Source organism: Cervus canadensis, chromosome 1, assembly GCF_019320065.1.
Source record: "Cervus canadensis isolate Bull #8, Minnesota chromosome 1, ASM1932006v1, whole genome shotgun sequence".
Taxonomy (NCBI): Eukaryota; Metazoa; Chordata; class Mammalia; order Artiodactyla; family Cervidae; genus Cervus; species Cervus canadensis.
The window spans coordinates 42,653,282-42,678,640 of NC_057386.1; the positions used below are offsets into that span (position 1 = coordinate 42,653,282).

The 25,359-nt window shown below is 42.0% G+C and overlaps 1 protein-coding gene and 1 long non-coding RNA gene across 3 annotated transcripts in view; one reads left to right on the forward strand and one right to left on the reverse strand.

The window, feature by feature from the left end:
- Positions 1–24,977, forward strand: part of LOC122449182 — a 47,791-nt gene extending 22,814 nt beyond the window's left edge. Inside the window, exon 3 of the long non-coding RNA XR_006271923.1 lies at positions 24,871–24,977. This is a non-coding gene — a long non-coding RNA (uncharacterized LOC122449182). The remainder of the gene's footprint in view (positions 1–24,870) is intronic.
- Positions 1–25,359, reverse strand: part of MYO1D (myosin ID) — a 351,718-nt gene that overhangs the window by 63,531 nt on the left and 262,828 nt on the right. The window lies entirely within an intron of this gene.

Sequence of the window (25,359 nt, forward strand, 5' to 3'; positions counted from 1 at the left end):
CCACCACAGGCCTGACAGTCAATCACACCTTAAACTACTGTATCTCAGTTTAAGATGAGCTCCCAAGTATCTGATGTAATGCATCTGGTTTTTTTTTTAAACCCTTCCTGGTATGATGTTATTTTGGTTTTACTATCATTCTTGCTGGACTAAAAAGACTACGTGGGAATATAAAAGTAGCGGAAGCTGGTGAGAGATATCCACAATTGATTAAAATCTGTTTTGTTTAACTTTATCTGTCAGCATCTGCAAGTCAAATTTCCCCCATAACCACACTGGCTTCCCACGACCACGTGGGGTGCTGGGTGCTGTAGCTCTAGTGTGGAGGCTGCGAGCAGAGCCCAGGCACCCAAGCAGTGGAAACTCACACCCCTGCGTCTGCTGTCCCTTCAAGATTGGGCCAAAATGGGCCAACTGCTCCTGGGAAGGTGCTGTCCACGAGCAGGTAGATCTTCCTTACGCTTGCTCTGAAGTGTCTAATTACTCACGCAAATCTGGATCTGACATCAGCTTCCTTCAGTGTCACTTAGGAAAATCTCGGTCTGCATGTGGGTCCCTTTCCTTTCAAAGCCGACACCCTATACTTAGCGATTATTGTTAAGCGGCCCTGTTACTGGGGCTGTGGTGCAGTGTACAATCCGGGGTGAATTCCTCTAGAAGAGCCTATCTTTCTTCTGCTTCTCTCTCCTTTGATTTTATTTGGTGCTTCCAGTGCTGGGGCAGTGGATGACTCAGATGTTCACAGGACACATCCCCTATTCTTACGGAGCTTACAGTTTAATCGGGGAGAGAGACGAAGGGAACAGATTAACTAGAAAATGAAGGGAAGGTAATGGTGACCACAGAGATAACATAAAAAAGAGGCATGGAGCCCCCTCCAAGAACTTCACTCTAAGGAATCATCTGGGACTCCAGGTCATGTGACTTTTAAATGGGAGGGTACAGAAGTGGATTCCAACAAGGCTCATCTACATTAAAAGAAATTTAAAAAAATATATATTTAATTTAATTTATTTGACTGCACCAGGTCTCAGCTGCAGCATGCGGGATCTTTAGTTGTGGCATCCCAACTCTTAGTTGTGTCATGTGGGATCTAGTTCCCCAACTAGGGGCTGAACCCAGGCCCTCTGCATTGGGAGCTCCGAGTCTTAGCCACTGGACCATCAGGGAAGTCCCCTGTTTGCATCTTGTTGTCACAGTTACAATGGGACTCTGTGATCCTTCTAGAGACAACACACCCCCTATTTTCACAATCACAGAAACAATCCATCACCTTTGGTGACAGTGCTTGTGGTTGCATAACGTATAGAACTAAAAATAATGTCATCATCTAGGAAACACTGTCATGAGCTAAACCTGTCCCTTAAAGAGACGATTCTTCTCTGCAGCTACAGGAGGCATCCTGGCAGCACCCACTTTCACAATGCATTTCCTACTTCTGTCTTTCTTAAACCTCACCCTGCTGGATTCTGGAGCCCTGACCACAGGGAGCAGCTGCTCAGACGGTGGAATCTATTCAACCTTTAGCTCTTGGTCACCTGCTCTGTCACCTTGGCCCCCGAGAGCAGTTGCTTTTCATCTGGCCAGCAGTGGTTTGGTGGCTGAGGACACATCTCTTTGGGACCAAACTGAGCTAGAACACGGCCACCACCAAACACTGGCAAGGAAGGACTGTGTTACTAGTGGCGTCTGAACAGGGAGTCCAGCACCAAAGGTCAACTCCATGCACCTGTTTCAGAGTTTCTCATTATGATGAAATACATTCAGTGATGAGAAATAACATCTATGACTTCCTAGTCATTCACTACACAATTTCTGGGCATCTGGTTCAGAGACACAGTCCTCCCCTTGTGGAACTCGTCACAACTTCCTGAAAGTGAAAGATGCTAATTAACACATGCACACAAATCAATTATAATTGCAGTGTTATGAAGGAAAAAAAATAGGGTCTTATTAGATGACATGAATACGAGGACTTAAGACTTGTCTGGGAAAGAGGTCATTTAACTTGAAACCTGAAAGATGCCTGAGGGTCCATTCTCAGCAGAAGGCTGAACACTTGAGACATCTCCAAGATAGGTAATGTGGGCCCCTTGCTTGAGGAGGTACTCATTGTTCTCAATTCACGATGGGGCTACATCCCGATAAACCCATCGTATGCTGAATATCTCAAAAGCCAGAAATGCAATGAATACGCCTGACCTACTGACATCCTGGCTGAGCTGAGCCCACCTTCAACATGCTCAGGACACTTACATTCGCCTATGGTTGGGTAAAGTCATGCAAATTAATGTCTGTTTTATCATAAAGCACTGGACAGCTCATGTAAGTGGTCGAAGACTGTACTAAAAGTGTGCAACAGACTAGTCCTCTGGGTACAGCGTGGTTTTCTGTGTATCGGTGGCTCACACCCCATGTTCCCCTCTCCAGGGGATCTTCCCAACCCAGGAATTGAACTGGGGTCTCCTGATTACAGGTGGATTTTTCACCAGCTGAGCTACCAGGGAAGCCCTGGTACAGAGAAAAACATGATAAGTCAAATGATGTTAAGTTGGGGAGCATCTGTGAAAGTAAGTGGGGGTGACCCTGCAGGTGAGGAGGAGCAGAAGGTGCAGATGCTGGCCTTTTGGGATGTTAATGGTACAAAACTACTGAGACAGCAGTTTCCGGCTGAGGGTAAGGGGACACAGTAAAGGGTAACAAGTGGCAGTAGGGGAAGAAGTTGAGAAATCAACATATTACTGACCGGGGGACTTTTGCAAAAATTAATGCCTATGGTGTTAATATGTCTCTGGTCAATAATGTGTTAAGAAATGAATGAAGGAGATAGACAATAAGGTCCTACTGTATAGCCCAGGGAAAACTATATTCAATATCCTGTGACAAACCATAATGGAAAAGAATCAAAAAAAAGAAAGAAAAGAGTGTAGGGCTTCCCTGGTGGTCCAGTGGTTAGGACTCTGTGCTTGCAATGCAGAGGGTGTGAGTTTGATCCTTGGTTGGGGAACTAAGATCCCACACACTATCTGGTATGGCCAAAAAAATGGGGAAAAAAGAATATAAAAATTACATACAATAAAACATGTTGTATGTGTATGCATGCTAAGTCATTTCAGGCATGTCTGATTCTTTGCAACCCCATGGACTGTAGCCCACCAGGCTCCTCTGTCCATGGGATTCTTCAGTCAAGAATACTGGGGTGGATTGCCATGCCCTCCTCTAGAGGATCTTCTCAACCCAGGGATCGAACCTGCACCTCCTGCGGCTTCTGCATTGCAGGTGGATTCTTTACCACTGAGCCACCTGGGAAGCCTGCAAAACATGTTATAAACAACTAAAAAAGAAGTGAAGAAGAAAGAAGAGGTGCATTAGGGTGTTGTCTAAGCATCCTAAGACAGAAGCCTTGTTTATTTTGCCCATGGCTGTATCCCTGGTGCAGAGGTCTCAGCTCAGCAAGTATGTGCTCAAAAGTATTCGCTGGATGATGGCTGTATTGGGACAGAATCAATTCTGTGATAATCATGATGACAAGCAGAACAGACTCAGCCACCACTGACTGAGCACCTACTATGTGCCACAGCTGTGTCGCTGTTGGCTAGGCTCACCCCAATCTACCAACATGGGAAGCAGGCATTGTGATCCTCACTCACAGATGAGGAATTATCAGGTATTCAGAGGTTTAGGAAACGCACAGTGTCTCATCCAGAGATGCACTGAAGTGCAGGCCAGCGTCAGCCCAGAGCCTGTGCCCTTTCTGCCACATCACGCTGCTTCTCAAGCATGAACATGTTCGTGAGCTGGGCTCCAGGCTCTCCCCGATGACTTGGCTGTGCAGGGTCTCACGCCGTCACTGTGCTTAGTCACCCCGTCCAAGCAGCCCCATAGGAAGCATACGTGCCCCAGATGTGGGTGACCACAGACGTCCACCTACAAGATGCATTCACCAAAAGTGCCTTGTGCAACGAGGCTGTGCCAGGTTAGGTCAGGGGGACTAACGAGGCCACTGTTTCAGGTTAGTCTCCAGATCCAATTAACTCAGCTCCGTGGCTTAGGGACACACCTCAGCCCGAGTCATCTGTTTCAGAGAAAACACCTGAGAAGTGTGGGTGGCTTCACAAAACCTGTTTGCAAGACTAGGAAAGCCATTCAGCGCAATGTCACAATAAAGGCCAAGAACAGCTTCCTATGAAAAGATCATGCAACCTTGTAACCCAGACTTATGTGATCAGAGCTCCTCTGCCTTGCAAAGACCTCTTCTCAAGTCTCAAGACATTTCCTCCTCTAAGAATTTCTCAGAACCTTCTTTGTCTCTGTGATATTGTTTAAAAAAAAAAACAGACAGGTTGGGAGATACAAAGCTAAAAGACTGACTGTTCACATTCAGAGTATCTATGCAGCTTTGATTCTGTTCAAACAATTATAACTGGGGACAGAGATGTTCTTAGAACCAGTATTTAGGCAAGCTTCGCTGGTGGCTCAGACAGTAAAGAAGCTACCCGCAACACAGGAGACCTGGGTTCAGTCCCTGGGTCAGCAAGATACCCTACAGGAAGTCATGGCAACCTGCTCAAGTATTCTTGACTGGAGAATTCCACGGACAGACGAGCCTGATGGGCTACAGTCCATGGGTCCCAAAGCGTTGGACATGACCGAGTGACTTTCACTTTTACTAGGCAAGCTTGTTGTTTGGAATATGGTCAGGATGCAGTTAGCTTTCAAGGCAAGTGCTAAATTGTTGGCCAAAAGGTTCATTCAGGGTTTTCCATAACAGCTTATGAATGAACTTTTTGGCCAGCCCAGTAGCTCTACATTCTCTTTCTCTGCTTCTGGTCTCTTCCCTCTCCAAATTGTCCTCCTCATGGCTGTTGAAGTTATCTTTCCAGAACACAAATCTGATTAGCTCACTGCTTTACATAACCTACTAATCCCGCTTGTGTTGTGCATATAAGTCAGGTGGTTTTGTGATGGATTGTCTGTCTGGGACACTCTTGAGAGTTAAAAGAGGCAGCTCTATTAATTATTATGTCAGGGTAACAGCCATAAACTAAGCTGTGACTGTCCCTGGCAAGCTATGAGCTCTGGTCATCTCACACAGAAGGTGCCTGACAATCTGTCCCCAAGAGATCAGGCTCTGCTTTTTCTGTGCTTTCTGGCTCCATACGTCAGCCCTTCCCTGCTTTTCAGCTGGAGGGTGCTTCTAGACCAGCTAGAAGAGCTCCACATCCTCTCCAAGGCAGACTTGGGGGATTCAACCTCTACACTTTCATGCACCTTTAACACTGTCTTCCCTGGGGCATCAGTGTTTGTTTGGGTTCATACCGTCCTTCACACCACAAGCTCCTCAAGGTCGGGGATTGAAACATGTGTAGCTACCAGCAATGTATAGAAGGTTGCTTCTTGTGTCTTAAGTGCTCAGTAAATGTTCATTGATGATAAATCAATCCCATGACTAGAGGATCTGAGAGCTTTTCAATACCATACCCTGAGGTGAGTGTTGTCAATAAATGTTCATGACTACAGCCTCTTATTGCAGAGCCAATGACTGTCCTGGTATCACAGAAAAACAGTATGACATGAGCAATTCGTTTTCTCGGTGGTGGAGACAGTAAGATTTATTATTTCACTTCTATTGTTCATTGGGGATGGTGCTGCTCTGGGCCAAAAGGCTGCACCTGGGGAGGGTGAGTAATCTCTGCGGTGTTCTGAGCTGTCTCAGGCCCAAAGGCACTCACGTCTCCTGGACAGTAACTCATGTGCGGCGCTCAGGCTGCAGACAGACTCTGTGTTGGTGTCTTCTACAGCGAAGACACCTGTGACGTTCCTGGGCAGTCCCTCCTGGTCTAACCTGTCTCTTTACAACTGGGAAACACCCAAGGGAAGCGAAAGGAAGTTTCTCAGACTGAGACCGAAAAATGCCACCTCCCTCTGGGTGAGCAATGGAGTGCACACCCAGTTGGGTGAATTCCCTGTCTCCGGAAGCAGGAATCTGGGAGGGATGAGCTATGACTGGTCAATGATTAGTATATTGAGCTAAATCTCAATTTCCAGTGACTTTTATTGAGTGAGGAAGTAGACGCAGCTCCCTGGCCCTCCCACTCTGACTGCTTTCCAGCTTTTGTTGATCTTGAGCACGGATAATTTGAATATATTAAAGAGCCAGAGAATAAGACCCATGAATAAAGGAGATAGAAGGTCAGATGAGTATAGGAAGGTATCATAAGTGAGTCACTAGATGGTGATGCCTGTTCCCACGGTGCTCAGGGGAGCATGAGAAGAAACTGGCGTGTAGGACATTTTGGTTTAGAAAGAGGACCAAGTTTCCAGAGGGATACTTAGGATCATTAAGTAAATCACCAAAGGAGGTGTGGAATAGATTTGACCTGAGGTCTTTAAAAACAGAGCCATTATTAAGCAGTCAGGGATGCGTGCTGTTGAAACATGAGCCTTGCCCAGAACTGGCTGGAATCTCCAGTGTTTCCACTAGTGGTTCCCAAACCCACAGTGTCACGATCAATTGCCAGTGAGCAGAACCCAGAAGCAGAGGGACCTCAAGAAGTCACCTGCTCTTCTCCCAGGCAACAGTATAAGACTTCTATTTTTGGGTATCACTAAAGATGAAAAGCAGTAATACTGGGTTGGCCAAAAAGTTTGGGGCGGTGAGGGGGGAGCTTCCCAGGTGGCTCAGTGGCAAAGAATCTGCCTGCCAATGCAGGAGCCACAGGAGATGCGGGTTCAGTCCCTGGGTGAGGAAGATCCCCTGGAGGAGGAAATGGCAACCCACTCCCATATTCTTGCCTGGAAAACCCCATGGACAGAGGAGCCTGGTGAGCTACAGTCCATGGGGTTGCAAAGAGCTGGACGTGACTGAATGACTGAGCAAAAAAAGTCCGTTCTGATTTTTCTAAGATGTTATGGAAAACCTGAACAAACTTTTTGGCCAACCTAATATTTGCAGTCTTTCAACATTTTATCAGTCCCTGACAGTCAAAATCTTGTCCTGGGACTTCCCTGGTGGTCCAGTGATTAACAATCCATACTCCCAAGGCAGGGGGATATGGGTTCAATCCCTGGGTGAAGAATTAAGATCCCTTATGCCTAGGGGCTTCCCAGATGGCACTAGTGATAAAGAACTAAAGCAGGAGATGTAAGAGATGAGGGTTTGATCCTTGGATGGGGAAGATCCCCTGGAGAAAAAAAAGGCAACCCACTCCAGGATTCTTTCCTGGAAAATTCCACGAACAAAGGAGGCTGGCAGGCTGCAGTCCATGGAGTCGCAAAGAGTTGCACACAACTGAAGTGACTTAGCATGCACCCAGATGCCTCAGGGCAACCTAAGCCCTTACACCCCAACTACAGGCCCCACGTGCCACAGCTGGAGAGAAGCCCATGCTCCACACCAACGGCCTGCACACCACAACGAAGATAAAGATCCTGCGGGCCACAACTAAGACCCAGAGCAGCCAAAAATAAACGTTAAAAAAAAAAAAAAAAAACAACTTGCCCTGATGCTTAGTCAGATTTTCTTGGTTGTAAGATGAGAATGAGATGGCTTCCTCCTACCAGTATACACACACAGTAAGCTAAGGCTATCACATTGTTTAAGGCTCTTCTGACATTCTTTGTGCCTTCAAAGCTTCTGCGGGGAAGTCCCAGAAAATCTACCGGACTGGGTGAAATCCGAGTTTGACGAGATTACTCTGTGCACAGATGGATATTATAATGCCAAGCTTCGGGGTCTGACGTATTACATTAAATATTAAGAGGTTAGGGATGGAAACTGGATAGAATTTAACCCAACATTCCTCTTCCTAAAACACACAGCATGCTAAGGGTGTCCATCAACACTGTAACTCATCTCCCGTGGATATCAGCCACCCACCCAATGCGCATGTCTACTGGGGAGGAGGAGGTGAGGGAAGGAAGTAACAGATGAGTGCTGAGCCCAGGTGATGGAAAGGGTGGTCCCAGGGGAAGGAAGGGGTCTGGGAGGGGGAAGGTGGTGGGGCCAGAGGAGAAGCAGAAGTCACAGCAATAAATAGGCTGAGAGGGTAGAAGGAGAAGTAAATAAAAACACACAGAAGAAAATTTCTTCAAATAGGAACTCAAGAAGCCTTAAAAGGGTCATTTTCCCATTCATGCTTGAGCAGGTCAGTCAGTGGAAAGTGCGTGCTCAGTCTGCTGGGCTGGAGGAGAAGCAGGAGAGAGGAGGCAGGTGGTGGGTAAAGAAACTTTCATTGATAAGTAAGGGGACAGCGAACTGACCACAAATCGCCAGCTAAAACATATCCTGGCAACCCTCCACGTGGCGCTGCTGTCCAGGGTCACTTTTTCGGCGTCTGTTCCTGTTGCTGGCATCCTTCTGCCCCTTTGCACTGCTTCCTGTCTCAAGTCTTTCTTCTCTCCCAGGGACCCTCCATCCCATTAAGTTGGCCAAATAGCCAAGAAAAACTGTGAATTCTGGGAGGGGCTCAGATGGCTCTCTAGAAGATGGTAGAGGACATGGAACATGATTTAAATTAGAATTAAGTTAGAACTGTCGAAACACCTACATGTCAAGAAAGGAACAGACGACTAACCTTTTCTTTTGACACCTAGTAGCATACCCACTTTCTAGAATGTTTTAAAGTGGAAGATTCTTGCTATAATTTTCGAGAAATAAGACTCTTAACTCCCCCTCCCTCCCCACTGTTCAGTTAATTTGGGGGAAATCAAAGAGTACCTCCAAGCCATTTGCAGAGAATCTGATTTTGCTGAGGTCATTAAAAGCATTACCCTTTTGTTCTTTAACAAAATAACCCACACAGAGGACCGGGGGGGGGGGGGGGGGGAAACCCAACAGTCCTTTGACCCACTGCTTCCTTCTTTCATGCTTGTTTTTTTTAAATTGCTTCTATTTTTAGTTCTTTGTATGGTGAGCTCCAATCACTAAAGAATCTGCTTATGGTTCTTTCTTCATTTACCAGTTTTGGATATTACCCATTGACTTCTTTTTATGACAGATCTGCATTTATATTACTAATATCTCCTCTTGGGCTTTCCTGGTGGCTCAGATGGTGAAGAGTCTGCCTGCAATGCAGAAGACTTGGGATCGATCCCTGGGTTGGGAAGATCCCCTGGAGAACGAATGGCTATCCACTCCAGGATTCTTGCCTGGAAAATCCCATGGACAGAGCCTGGTGGGCTACAGTCCATGGGGTTGCAAAGAGTCAGACATGACCGAGCAACTAACACTTTTTCAACCTCCTCTCGCCCCCTCGTCTATAACTTAATCAATGTAGTTGTGTCACTTTGGATTCTCTTTATTACATAAAATAATAGAGGCATCCTTTGTTCCATCAACGAGAAACCATATTTTTACTGTCCCCAGTATAGGTAAGGATCCTGGCACCTCTATCCTTTAGCATTTCTGCTTCTCCCCAAATACTTGTACATCCTCAAGGTTGAGAATATTTCTTTTGTAACATCTCTAACAATGGACTTTTTTTTTTTGGCAGCAGGGTATGTGGGATTTTAGTTCCCCAACCAGAGATTGAACCCATGTTCCCTGCATTGGAAGTGCGGAGTCTTAACCACTGGATCACCAACAAAATCCTTTCAACAATGAACTCTTATTTTTATCTCCAAAAGGTGCTCCCATCCCAAATATTCCACCCTCAGTCAACACTACTCCACCTACCAGGTGCTCCAGCCAGAAACGAATCCTCACCTTCCCTTTTACCCCACGTAAGTCCTGTCATAGCTGCCTCCAAAACACATTTCCACTCTCTCCACTGCTAAAACACCAGTGCAAGTCATCACCTTCTCTCTCCAGGACCAGCTGCTCTTATCTCCCTATAAATCTGTCCTCTACAAAAAAGCCAGACTGGTTTTTCTGAAATATAAATCAGATCACATCACATCACTCCTCTTGCTAAAAAGTGATCTCTCTTTTCAACCTCTTCACCATTGCCCATAAGACCTTCAAGGATCTGATCTGGGGTATCTCAAACAGCCATACTCTTATACTCTCCCCCTCATCCACTCTACTCCAGCTATCTTTTGACCGTCACAAACTGATTCCTGTTTTAGGGCCTTCGCTCTTCTGCTCGGTAACACCCTGCATCTTTTCCTTCTGATCTTTCGAATCCTCCTGAGAGGTCTTTGTGGGAGCAAAAGCAGCCTCTCACCCCTTGGTGTGCACTTTCATGTTATCTTGTTTATCTTCACGCTGTTCTACACATTATCCTATTTTTATATGTTTACTGTTTACCCCCTGCTTCTAGAATGTGAGCACTGAAAGTTCTTTTGTTCACCGTATCATCATCTAGAACAGGGCCTGGTACACAGAAGGCATTAAAAAAATATGGACTATGATCAGCTCACTGTTCTGCAGCATTGCTAAGGTTTCCATGCTGAGCAATTGCTTTGACTAAGATTAATTCCAAAAGTTGGAAATAAAGCAGTGCTTCATTATCGCAACCATGTAATTATTATTCACTACTTAAGTAGTACCCCAAAATATCTTCTCTCTTGAATGTTTTTTTTCCTCCTTGGAATTTATAATTGCCTTTTCTCTTCATGGCCTAGCCTTTTTCTTTTTAAATTAATTTTTATTGTAGTGTAGTTGCTTTATAATGTTGGCTGTATAACAAAGTGAATCAGTTATGTATTTACATATATCCCCTCTTTTTTGGATTTCCTTCCTATTCAGGTCACCTCAGAGCACTAAGTAAGAGTTTCCTGTGTTATACAGTAGGTCCTTGTTATTTGTTTTATGTATGTGCTCAGTTGTGTCCAGCTCTTTGTGACCCTATGGATGGTAGCCCACCAGGTTCCTCTGTCCATGGGATTTCCCAAGCAAGAATACTGGAATGGGTTGCCATTTCCTCCTCCAGGGGACCTTCCTGACCTAGGGATTGAATTTACATCTCCTGTGGCTCCTGCATTGCAGGGAGATTCTTTACCTGCTGAGCCATCAGGGAAGCCCAATATATACACTATTGATATTATGCATCTATTTTATATACAGTATCAATAGTGTATACATGTCAATCCCAAGCTCCCAATTCATCCTACCCTCCCATCCTCCCTTAGGAAGGTCTAGCTTTGTAGGATAGACTAGAACCCACAAATCCCCTCTTTTCCCAGGGGCCATTCACTCAGTTCAGTTCAGTTCAGTTGCTCAGTCGTGTCCAACACTTTGTGACCCCATGGACTGCAGCACGCCAGGCTTTCCTGTCCTTTACCAACTCCCAGAGTTGCAACCATGTGATTATTATTCACTACTTAAGTAATATCCCAAAATATATTCTCTCTTGAATGCTTTTTTTCCCTCCTTGGAATTTATAATTGCCTCTTCTCTTCATGGTCTAGCTTTTTGGTCACGCTCCTGAGAAATCTGTATGCAGGTCAAGAAGTAACAGTTATATGGTCACGCTCAAAATCATGTCTATTGAGTTGGTGATGCCTTCCAACTATCTCATCCTCTTTCGTCCCCTTCTCCTCCTGCCTTCAATCTTTCCCAGCATCAGGGTCTCTTCCAATGAGTCAGTTCTTCACATCAGGAGGCCAAAGTATTAGAGTTTCAGCTTCAGCATCAGTCCTTCCAATGAATATTCAGGCTTGATCTCCTTTAGGATGGACTGGCTGGGTCTCCTTGCAGTCCAAGGGACTCTCAAGAGTCTTCTCCCACACCATAGTTCAAAGCATCAATTCTTCGGTGCTCAGCTTTCTTTACAGTCCAACTCTCACATCCATACATGACTACTGGAAAAACCATAGCTTTGACTAGACAGACATTTGTTGGCAAAGTAACGTCTTTGCTTTTTAATATGCTGTCTAGGTTTGTCATAGCTTTTCTTCCAAGAAGCAAGCATCTTTTTTTTTTTTTGAAGCAAGCATCTTTTAATTTCAAGACTGCAGTCACCATCTGCAGTGATTTTGGAGCCCAAGAAAATAAAGTCTGTTACTGTTTCCACTGTTTCTCCATATATTTGCCATGGAGTGATGGAACCAGATGCCATGATCTTAGTTTTTTGAATGCTGAGTTTTAATTCAGCTTTTTCACTCTCCTCTTTCACTTTTATCAAGAGGCTCTTAAGTTCCTCTTCACTTTTTGCCATGAAGGTGGTGTCATCTGCATATCTGAGGTTATTGATATTTTTGCAGCAACCTTGATTTCAGCTTATGCTTCATCCAGCCTGGCATTTTGCATGATGTACTCTGCATATAAGCTAAATAAGCAGGGTGACAATATACAGCCTTGATGTACGCCTTTCCCAATTTGAAGCCAGCCTGTTGTTCCATGTCCAGTTCTAACTGTTATTTCTTGACCTGCATACAGATTTCTTAGGAGGCAGGTAAGGCGGTCTGATATTCCCATCTCTTGAAGAATTTTCCACAGTTTGTTGTGATCTACACAGTCAAAGGCTTTGGTGTAATCAATAAAGCAGAAGTAGATGTTTTTCTGGAATTCTCTAGCTTTTTCAATGATCCAGTGGATGTTGGCAGTTCGCTGACGCCCTGGATTTGCTCACTCTGATCTGGGTGGATGACTCCACCAAGTCGAACCCACAGCTGGTGCTCGGGCTTTGTTTCCTTCCTGATGTGGATCTGCCGCCTCCTGGCTCTCATGTCTTCCTCTTTCTTGCTTTATTGCCTTAGTTTGTGGGAATATATCCTTGGAAATTCTCCTATGAAAGGGTGTGTGGAAAGCCTCTGCTTGTCTGACCACGTTTTTCCCCTTGGTTGTCTGTTTTGCTTTTTAATTTCACACTTGATTAATACTTTGGCTGGGTAAAGAATTACAGGTTGACAACACTTTCCTCTCAGTGTGTGACAGACAATTTTCCATTGTCTTTTAGCATCTGGTATAAGGGAAGAGAATTCACATAGGTACACACTTTAAGGTATAATCTCAGTCCCTACTAAAACTTCCCCAAAATGATGTTTACAGAAGACAAAGGGAACAATCACATCAGGCACTGGCAAAGACTACTCAGGGTGATGAAAACAAGAGAAAATTCTGCAAAGCTAGCTAGTTTAAATTACCTGAATCACCTTGAATTATACTATGCTGAGTAAAGAAATTCAATTTTATTTCTTCCAAAATTAGGCAGTTCTCCACAAATTCTTTTCGTGATCAGGCTAAATACTTTCCTACAAGTCTTTTACTAATTTTTTTTTTTTAAAGTAAACCTCTTATTCACAGCATTCCTTAGTTCACCTGCATGGTTCTCAGCACAACTGTAACTGCTTTTTTTTTTTTTTTAAATCTATTTGTAAACTCAGTGTGGGAAGGAGGGGTGTCTTTCTGTGTTTCCGGCATCTAACTTGTCTACAGAAGGTCTGGCACTTTTGAATTAGGGCTCACTTTACAGGCTGAAGAAATGAAAACAAAGCCAAACAAGGTGCAATACAGCTAAAGCTCTCTGCAACTCAAGATGCAAGCCCTGTTGAGTTCTGTAGGCTCTTGGTCTTCACACAAAGACAGTGGTTTTCAGAGATCATGGGTTTTGCAGTCAGAGAACTTGGGTTTGACTCTGACTCTGTTCTGCTACTTATTAGCTGTGAGACTTTGGGTCAATCATTTATATGCTCTGAACCCATTTCTGCACTGTAAAATGGGGACGAGTGTCTACCCTGCAGTAGAGCAACTTTGAAGATTAAATCCTATAATTTATGTAAATAAATAGACATAATAGTAGGACCTTAAGTAATGGCTACTACTACTATTTTCATTGATAAAGGCAATAGGGACCACGGGTTAAGAATCTGCCTTGCAATGCAGGGAACTCAGGTTTGATCCCTGTTCGGGGAACTAAGATCCCACATGCCTTGGGGCAACTAAGGCCTCTTGCCACAACTACTGAGCCTGCACACCACAACTAGAAGGCCCATGAACTGCAATGAAAGGTCCCGCATGATGCAATGAAGACCTTATGGGCTGCAGCTAAGACCCAAAATAGCCAAAAAAAAAAAAAGCTATAAAAAGTGGTTATATAGAAATCAAAGCTAAAGTATTCATTGCAATGAAAAAAAAAAACCCAGAATTTATATACTGTTTTATATAGCACTAAGCATGATGATAACACTCTGTAGCAAAACTGAAAAAAATGAACAAGTTTCTAAATCTGAGGCTCCTTTTGGTCAAGACCCAATGTCCTTCATGACTCCTGCAGTTCCAACCCTGCCACTTTTGACTGACCTTGTCTGTATAGCTCCATCCATTAAAAAATCGTTAGGCAGGAGCCTTAAGCTGCAAAGTCTTACATTTGATTTCTTTTGCATCCTGTCCTTACTGATGAAAATTCCAAATGAATGAAACAGGAATAAGTGGGGTTTTACTGTAAGTTACAGGTTTACAATAAATTTTGTTTGGTTAAACAAATTAAATATACATGTGGTATAAATAACACGCCACTGAGAAAGGGAATTTGGGGGGTGACTTAAGGATATTGATCTTATTATTTCAGTCATATTAGATTAGATACATTGAGTTCCCTGTTTGCTCAGGAGGTCTGCTCTTTCCATCTCACGCCCTGGCTTTCACTTACCATTTCCTCTGGGGCGGGCTTCTCCTAACTTTGTTTTCCATTCATTATCTTGTAAGGATTCCTGTTTTTGCTGTTGGAGTATGCCTGGATGACTGCTCTTCAGAGAAATGATAGCTAGACTGGGGGGTCAGAAATAAGGTCATCACACAGACTCCTGAATTCCCAAGATGATTATCTGTTCAACTACCTCCAGGAGCCATCAATCTGGTGTTCAGCGTGCCCACAGCAACGGGAAAGAAAACAAGACTTCTTAAAAGCTAGGTTCCAATTATGCTTATCAGCAAGGGGGCATCTTTCTGGTGGTCAATCAATGCCCTCGTCTGAGATCTGACAACAGCAGAGGTGCACAAACAGGGCAGACAGGAACTTCAGAGCCACAAAAAGCCTTATGTTTAATTCCGTTTCACCTACTAAAGGGAATCTGCTAATAGCATCCGAGAACAAAACTGCAATAAATTTAGCTCATTGCTAGGTAGATCAGGGGAGAACCAGGGAGAAGAACAAGGACACGTAAAAAATAAAATCTATTTTCACAAATGTGCAAGATGAAGAACACTGTAGGAGGCAAGCTTGCCACTCTGCCCTATTTGCTATTTAGGGTCCAAGCGCCATAACCAATGGCTAGTTTTTAAACCATAAGGTTTTACTTTGAAAGGAACCTGGATCTCCTGACCTTCTGACTCTTCTATCCAAGACAGAGACTGAACAAGGGACAGTACATTTAGGAATCTGCATTTAGAGTCACCTGCCAAGGCTTCCTGGTGACAACTGTGACTGTCTAATCTTTTATACAAATGAGGGTGAAAAGGTTTTCTAAACATATAAAACCCTAAAGGAAATTCCATGATACTTATCAAAAGCACCACACACACACACTCTTTGGATCAGGATATCAAAACCACCCAGCTGGACTACATGATATGATGGTGGGCCAGGGGCTAAGAAATGTGCTTCTGGGAGTTAATATTCATATCTTCTCAATCTGATAAATACCAGCTTTGAGTTCTTACTGCCTTTCTTTTACAAAGCTTGAGTGACTTAGAACAGGAATCATGTGTCACATCTAACAGTTAATCAAGGTCTCTCAGGCGCTGAAACATTTGTTTTTATACCCCTGCTTTTGTAAAAGGTGTACTTTCAGGTTGGAGTTCCACTCTCTGAACAGATGGCTATCATTTAACTAACAATGCTGAGTTTGTTTACCAAGGATTTGTAGTCTAGTCACAAAATAGTGAATATGATTTAGCTTCCATCAGTGACAGGCAAAAATAGCGCTTAAATAAGAATCCAACAGATGGGATGGCTTTTAAGATGCAGAAACAAGTTTCAAAGAGACTTTGGAGTTAGCTGTTAGAATGCTTGGATTTATAAAATATAAGAAAAGATTGGCAGAAATTGTATATAAGAAAGTAGCAGAACATGGTGCTGAAACTTCATATACATAAAATAAGTTGCTTGGTAAAAATATTTCCCTTTGTGGCCTTAAGTTCAACCCATATGAGAGGTCCAATGTATTGCCGTGAAATAATAGAGGGTCCCTTGGGATACAGGGTATCAGAACCCCTATGTGTATAATGTTTGAAAATTGTCTCAGACGGTAAAGAATCTGCCTGCAATGCAGGAGAGCCGGTTTCAATCCCTGGGTGGGGAAGATCACCTGGAGAAGGGAATGGCAACCCTCTCCAGTATTCTCGCCTGGAGAATCCCATGGACAGAGGAGCCTGGTGGGCTACAGTCCATGGGATTGCAAAGGCTTGGACATGCCTGAGCGACTAACACGCTGGGATATGAGGCACCAGAATCCCTATGTGTATAAGGTTTGAAAATTGTACCCCAATCTTCTCAGGATCACCCACAATTTCCCAATCGCAGAATTACTGCTTTCACCTAGTAGCAGAAGAGCAGCTTCAGAACCTTGCTCATCTGGGTGTCAGCATCGGCCGGTCAGGCTTAGAACATCTCCATCTGGACTTTCAGGTTCTCACTTACAAAACAGATATCTGGAGCTGGTCTTCCTGAACTGGTACAGTATAAAAAAATTACATTTCCAAAGTATAAAGCTATAGAATTTAGAATAGAAAGAGATAAGGTAACATTTTACTTCCACTCAATCTTTTTGATTTTTTTTTTCTTTCTGCAATTCGGCTTTCACCCTCAACTCGTAGTCACTCAGTCGTGTCTGATAGACAGTCACCTGCCAGGCTCCTCTGTCCATGGAATTCTCCAGGCAGGAATACTAGAGTGGGTAGCCATTCCCTTCTCTAGGGGATTGTCCTAACCCAGGGATCACACCTGGGTCTCCCGCATTGCAGGTAGATTCTTTACCATCTGAGCCACCAAAGGGTCACAAAGAGTTGGACACAACTGAATGACTAAGCACACACGCACACACTCAGCACTTAAATAAAGACACTTTCTAAGGTCACCAAGTCAAAGGGACTTTCTAGGTCTTAATCTCCTTTAACGCTGAGACATCTGATCATGCTGTCCTCATCTTTCCAAGAGATTATCTCCCTCAAATCACCTTCTCCTTTTCTGACTTCCCATCCATTAAACATGGGATTTGCCCAGGGTTCTCATCTGATCCCTCTTTTGACACTACATGTTCTCGCTGGTGCCTTCCTCTTGCTTTGGCATCAATACTGACTCACTACACAGTCTTCAAGTTCCTTGACCATCTGGTTATACCAATGCACCTTTCCAGTATTTCTTGCTACTTAATCTGCACAACCTCTGAGCTTGCCACACCAGACTACCTCTCAGAACAGAGCCCATATTTTTTCAAATATTCCCTTTATGGCTTTGTTCGTGCTGTTTTCTTCTACCCCAAACGCACAGACCCGTCTCACCTGGACTGCCTTCCCTAGAGTCCAGAGTCCAGTTCCAAGCTTATTAACAGCTTCGTTGTGGCATCAATGGCATCTGATAAACCCCACACATTCAAAGTGCACATCAGGGAAGGTTTGGAGATGTGCACATACCCTGAAAGCACCACCAGGCTCAAAATATCTGCCACCCCAACAAGTTTCCTTGTAATCCCTCCTTCTTGACCCCTCCCCACCCATTTTCCTTTCCCAGACAACTACTGATCTGCTTCCTGTTACTATAGCTTAGCTTGTATTTTCTGGAGTTTGATAAAATGGGATCATACAGCATGTACATTTTTAAGCTGGGCTTCTTTGACCAAAGGGGCTTCCCTGGTGGCTCAGATGGTAAAGAATCTGCCTGCAATGTAGGAGATCAACGTTTGATCCCTGGGTCAGGAAGATACCCTGGAGAAGGGAATGGCAACCCACTCCAGTAGTCTTGGCTGGAGAATTCCATGGATAAGAGAAACCCTCTGAGCTACAGGCCATGGGGTTGCAAAGAGTCAGATACGACTGAGCGACTATCCCTTTCACTTCCTTTGATCAAGCATTCATTTTGAAATGAATTTTGAAATTCAGCCATCTGGTAGTGCATATCAATGGTCATTCTTTTTAAAAAAATGTTTTATTTTTAGTTGGGGGATTATTACAATATTGTGATGGTTTCCACCATACATCAACATGAATCTGAACAGGAGCCCACTGTATGGGTACCACAGTTTGCTTATTTATTCACCTGTTAGTGGTTGTTCCCAGTATTTGACTGTTACAAATAAAACTGCGGAGGAATTGTGGTTGAGTCTCTATGTGCCTATATACTTTTATTTCTCCCTTTGGTAAATTCCTAGGAGGGTAGGTATGTTTAACTTTTTTAAAACTGCCACTGATTCCCAAAGTGACAATACAAATGATCCAATTAATACAATTATCCAAAATGGATGATATGACAATCCAAAAATTATGCAGTGTTGCTGAATCCAGTCTGAGGGGTGAAACATTCAATCCTTCACCATTAAACATGATGTTAGCTTTAGACTTTTCACAGGTACTCTGTATCAGATTGAGGAAGTTATTTTTACTGTTAGTCTGCTAAGAGTTTTTATCAGAAACGAATGTTGGATTTTGTCAAATGCTTTTCCTGCATCTATTGAGATATCATATGGTTTTTCTCTTCTTAGTTTATTTATATGGTGTATTATGTAGATTGATTTTTGGATGTTAAATCAACCTTGTATTCTTAGGATAAATCTCACTTAGTCATAATGTATTATTTGCCTTATATGTTGTTAGATTTGAGTTTTCCTTCTATATATTGCCCACCTGCAAAGTCACTCAGTCATGTCTGACTCTTTGTGACCCCATTGACTGTAAGCCTGTTAGGCTCCTCTAGCCATGGGATTTTCCAGGCAAGAATAATGGAATGGGTTGCCATTTTCCTCCTCCAGGGGATCTTCCTGACCCAAGGATGAAACCTGTGTCTCCTGTATTGCAGGTGGATTCTTTATCCTCCGAGCTATTGGGGAAGCCCTTCTATATACTGTGGAAGTGGATATACTCAGTTTTGCTTAGATTTTTTACATCTCTGGTCCCAATGGAGATTGGTAATATTTTTGTCTGACTTTGGTATCAGGGTGAGACTGGCCTCACAGAATGAGTTGGGGAGATATTTCCCGACATATAATCGAAAACAACAATATATAAGACAAATAATACATTATGACTAAGTCAAAAAAAAAAAACTTAAAAAAAAAAAGAAATTAGTAGTTAAAACTTTCCCACAAAGAAAATTCCAGATCCAGATGGCTTCACTGGGGAATTCTCTACATTTAAGGATGACATAATACCAGGTCTTTGCAAATTCTTCCAGAAAACTGAAAAGGAGATTGTCATATATCTTCTTGCTATATGCTAATCTATGGTATTTTCGTTTCACCGGTATTTGCTACTGTTTGTTTTTCTGTTATCTATTTCATTGATTTCAGCTCGATATTTATTGTTTTCTTTTTTTTTTTTTTGCTTATTTTGGTTTAATTTGCTCTTATTTTTCTAGTTGCTTGGAAGTGTAAGCTGAACCACACGGATTTGAGACCTCTCTCCTCTTCTGCTCTAGGCATTTAGTGCTATAAATTCCACCCACGAAGTGCATTAGCAGCATTACATAAATTTTGATATGCTGTGTTTTCATCTTTATGCAGTTCAAAATACTTTCTAAGCCTTCATTTTAATCAACTGTTGACCCATGAGTTGCTTTGAAGTGTGTTATTTAGCTTCTAATTATTTGGGGATTTTTCAGAGATCTTGCTGTTATTGATTTCTAATTTCATTTCACTATGGCAGGGATCTTGAAGACTTTATATTAATTGTGACTTGCATCATGGTCCAGAATATGGTCTATTGTGGCAAATATGTACTTGAAGAAGATGTGCATTCTGATGCTGTTAGGTAGAATGTTCTAGAAATGTTAATTAGGTCAACTCAGTTGATACTGTGGTTCAAGTCTTCTATATGCTTATTTTTCTGTTGACTTGTTCTATGAATTGACCCATATTATTTTGTTATTATTATTTTTTAAACAATTGCCTTTTAAAAAGATTGAACTAACAAGGAAAACAGCTTATATATTTACTCATGTAGCTGTTATTTCTAGTGCTCTTTATTCATTTGTGGAGATCTGTATTTCCATGTGATATATGTATATGTATGTGTGTGTGTGTATATATATGTGTGTGTATATTTTTTCTGCCTAAATGACCTTCTTTAATATTTCATGTACTATGAATCTACTAGTAATGCATTATTTCAGTCTTTGTGTATCTGAAACGTCTTTAATTCACTTTCATTCTTGACGTTATTACTACTTGATACACAATTGTAGGTTGACACTTTTTCCCTTCTGTATTTTAAAGATGTTCTATTGCTTTCTCACTTTCATCATTACTGATGGGAGATCTTCTACAGCCTTATCTTTATTCCTTTGCATAAAATGTCACTGTTTCCTCTGGCTATCTTTTAGATTTTATTTTCATCATTGGTTTTGAGCATTTGATTGTGATATGCCTTGGTTTAGCTTTCTTCATTATTATATTTTTTGGGGGTGTAACTTCTAGGATTTATGTGTTTATGAGATTTTCATCAAATTTGGAAAGTTTTCAGCCATTATTTTTTTACCTTTTTTTTTTTTTTCTGTCTTCCCCTGTTAGCTGGGGACTTCATTTCCTAATATATTAGACTGGCTGAAGTGATCTCATAATTTACTCATAATGTTCCTTTTTCAAACATTTCTTTTTTCCTCTGTGTGCTTCAGTTTGGATAGTTTCTAATGCTGTTTTCAAGTTCACTAATCTTTATTTCTGCAATGTCTAATATGCTATTGATCCCAATCTGGTGTACTTTTATGTAAGACAGAGTTTTCACTTCTGGAAGTTTGACTTGGGCCTCTTTCAATATCTTCTATGTCTTTAACTGTTTGCTATAACTATCTTAATGTCCTTATTGGTTCTTTTTAACTTCTGTGGTAGTTCTGGATTGGTTCTGATTTTTATTCTCATAATGGGTTGTATTTTCCTGCTTCTCTGCAGGACTGCCAATTTTTGATTGGATGCCAGACACTGTGAATTTTCCCTACTTGAGGGTGGCTGCTTTTGTATTCCTATAAATATTCTTGAGGTTTTCCTGGGCTGAAGTTAAGTTACTTGGAAATTAATTTGATCCTTCTGGGTCTTGCTTTTAAATTTGTTAGAGGAAAACCAGAGCAGTGCTCAATCTAGGGCCAATTATTCTCTGCTGCTGAAGCAAGACCCTTCTGAGTACTATACTTAAAAAAAACCAAAACTTACTTGGCTGCAGTGGGTCTTAGCAGGTGGGATCTTTGATCTTTGTTGTAGCATGCAGCATCTTTTAGTTGGGGCGTGTGGGATCTAGTTCCCCAACCAGGGATCAAACCTGTGCTGACTCCTGCATTGGGCGTATGTAGTCTTAGACCCTCAGGGAAGTCCCTGAGTACTACTCAATGCCCTGTGACTTAATGAGAACTTCCAGTCTGGTTGCTGTGACAGGTACCATTCCTCACTCTCTGTGAGCGCCAGCACTGCTACCTCTAACCTTTTTGACTGTTCCTTTGTCCTCTGGTGGTCTCCTAACAACATGCGTTGACCAGTATTCAGGCGAATACTTAACAGGGACCCTTGCAGACCTCCAGTTCCCCGTGTAGCCCTCTCCTCTGTCCGTCTAACCTGGGTGACCTCATTTATTCTGTTTCTCATGAATCATCATCCTTCACTGATATCTGGTTTCCTGAACACTATTATTTCATATATTTTGTCTGTTTTTTTTGTTGCATTAGGCAAGAGGGTAAATTTCATCCTTGTCACTCCATCTCGGCTAGATGTGGAAGGCCACTTTTTAAACTTTAGAGGTCTCCTTTTAAGCCTGGCACAAACACCACTTCACTTTGATGAAGTTTCCCTAGAACATTTTCCCATCTCTCACTTTTGTCTAAAAATACACCCTGACCTTTGTGCATTAAGCCACTTTCTTTGTACTCTTATGAGCTTATTATGAGTTATGTATTCATCTCCTTTGACAGACTGCAAGCTTCCTGATGGCAGGAGGTGGGTCTTTGTATCACTGTCATATCTATGTATCGACAGTGTCGATAAATTATTGAGCCTCAAGACATATCCCCTGACCCCATTTCTATGGTGCTCCCTAGCCAATACTTCTATTTTTACCATCTTAACCACTTGTAAGCATAAGTTCAGTAGTGTTTCACACACCTCCAGAGGTTTTTCTCATCATGCAGATAGAAATATATATGTATATATATATCTTAATGAATAAAGACATTTGGTGAAGGCTTTTAATTTCAATTAAAAAAGGTTGATTTGCTCAAGGGTTTACAGCGAGCTGGTGGTGATGTTAAGACCAGAAGACACACTGCCTGTTCCTGTCAAATACTCATTCCTACCAGGTCTGTTAATTCAGTGCATATGCTGAACACAGAAGGCCAAAAACTGCCATGCATCAAAGAAGCCTCAGATGTGGAAAGTCAGAAGTTATTAATTCTGAATGGCATAATTTAGCGAGGCCAGACTTTGTTTTTTTTTCTCTTTTAATTTGTCTTGGTTAGAAAACAATATTCTCTAACAAACTGTTCCTTGATTTTTTATTTTTCCTGACATGGGGTTTTCTGAGTCATCTAGTACTGTAAGGCTGCTTACTTATTCCATTTTATACCAAAATTTCTTTTCTCCTTATAGCCTCAGTCCAATTCTTTTCATTTTCTGTGATTTCTCTAGGCCTGGTATCTTTCTAAGAGCAGGATATATAACTTTTTGCTTCATTTAGTAATGATTTCATCTTACCCAGGATGTATGCATGGGATCAAGCTGATTTTTTTCCACTACAAAAATTTCATGGGAACGTACCAATTGTTAGTTGCTTTGCTTCTAGAGGAAAAGATATTCTGAAATAATCTTATAACTTTTAAATATTTTTTTCTAGTTATAAAATTAACAATGACAATCACAGAAAATTTGACATTCATCATTTTTTAGGCAAGTTAAAAAGAAAGCCAAAAATAAGACATTAAATGCAAAAACCATTTAAAAAATCATAAATGTCATGTTGGCTATTTCTTTTGGTCTCAAATGTGAAGGAAAGGAGACTTGGAACGATTTTTCTTCGCATCAAAGAGACGCTAAAGGAAGTAACTGCTATCACCTTTTGAAGAAAGGCTGGAGGATGGGCTCTGAATTCAACAAAACAACCTTCCCCTTTTTACAGAGAAGCCTGGTATTTGCAGAGGGTCTGGCCAGGAATGTATGCCATGTTGAAACAACTGAGCAAAACGTAAGAATTTTGCTTTCTGGTGCAACTTCAGTGTGCTAAACTCTAGAAAATACCATGTCCCTTGCCCCCTGAAAATTCAAGAAAATGGTTCCAATTAAATATGAAAGAATGATCTCTTACTTTCCTCTCCAGCAATGTTTTTTTCCTTTCTTTCTTTTTTTGATGTGGACAATTTTTAAAATCTTCACATTTTCTATGCTTTTTTGAGACCTGCTTGCTAAACATCTCAAGTTTGAGTATCCTCAGACTTGTCTCATGTGTCATTACAAAATTCATTTTCTTCCAATGGACTCAGCCATCTATTATTTTCATTTCAGTTGTGTATTAGAGTTGTTTTTATTTCACCCGAGGAAAAATGAAAATAATGCTGGGAAGAATTGAAAACACACTGACAAGAACAACAATGTCCTACTGTATAGCACAGGGAACTACATTCAATGTCCTGGGATAAACTGTAATAGAAAAGAACATAAAAAAGAATGTACACACACGTGTAGCTGAATCACTTTGCCGGACAGCAGAAACTAACACAGCACTGTAAATTAACTGTATGTCAATTAAAAAACACACGGAGACCTGTCTGAACGGAGGAGGAAAAAAATGGAATCACGGCTGTCTGGCAATGAAGACACTAATATAGCAATTAAAAATCCCAAATCACTGATGTCCTTACTTTTGATGCCCAGAGATGAGGCAAAACTACATCAAAACTACAACCAACAACTGGCAGATTCTCAAACATTTTCTAAAAAGCTCAGTTACAAAATCAGCAAAGTTAAATTGGATAAAATACAGCCTCACAATATCAGTTTAAAAAGGAACATCTCTAATACCTACAGAGGAGTTTAACACCCCAATATTTACAAAACAGAGACACTTGAATCTGCTCAAGACACTCTAGTAAGAGTTTAGAGGCAGGTTCAGTATCTTAGGAGGAATACTAAATGTTGGCAATAAAGTATCAACTATATGTTTTACCAAGATCCAACAACATCTGTTATATTATTTATTAGTAGATACCAGTACATCAAAACTGTTGATTTGTGTAGGGCCTGAGTGCATTACATTAGGACTATCTTGGATACAGGCTTTCCTGATGGCTCAGTTAGTAAAGAATCCTCCTGCAATGCAGGAGACCCAGGTTTGGTCCCAGGGTGGGGAAGATCCCCTGGAGAAGGAAATGGCAACCCACTCCAGTATTCTTGCCTGGAGAATCCCATGGACAGAGGAGCCTGGTGAGCTACAGTCTATGGGATCGCAAAGATTCAGACATAACTAAGCGACTAAACCACACTTCTTGGATACAAGGACAGAAACCCAATCCCTATAGCTTAAGTGAGGGGGAACTTGTTATGGACCAGGATAACTCATTGAGGAAAAGAAATTTGTCAAATGGTGTATTTACCAAAGGGCAATATGCTGAATAACAAATCTGCATATCTCACAGACCTGTTTTTGGTTTATCCAGTTTTTATTGGATGGATTGGCTGGACACTTATGGTTCTTGGGCTGTCTGGCTCTTCCTCATCTATCAGCCTGTCCATTTTGCCCACCCCCCCAACCCCCAGATTGGCACCCAAATGCACAGGTGCACTCTCTCCTCTCTTCCTCTGTTTCAGCTACTTCCAGCTCCAACAGCAGGGCCAGCAACAAAAGGACTCCTCCTTAAACTGTCATGAAAACTGATCAATTACACTTCCTGGAAATTCTCAAAAGCTACTAATTGCCATCTCAATCTAACTGAAGCGTTGTGAACTTTTTATAAAGGGTCAAAAGGAACATATTTTCGGTAAACTGGTAAGTTGGTAAATGAGATAAATTAGTCAGTTGGGCAAACTTGATGGAAGAATACTAAATGTCAAATGGAAAATAACTGAAGGAAAATTTGAAGAGTTAGTATAAGCTAAATTTCCCATAAAGAAATGCTAAACTCTGTGGATTCTGACAGCTGCTTTGTATTTTAAGATCTGGTATGGAAAGTGGGTGGTGCCAGTTTCTAGGAAAAGCTTGAGTCTGGATGACCTGAAATGTAGGTGCCTCTGTGACAGTCAGACCATAGTATCTGATACTGCTATTTGGGAAGGGTTGAGGCCTACTTAAGAGCACAA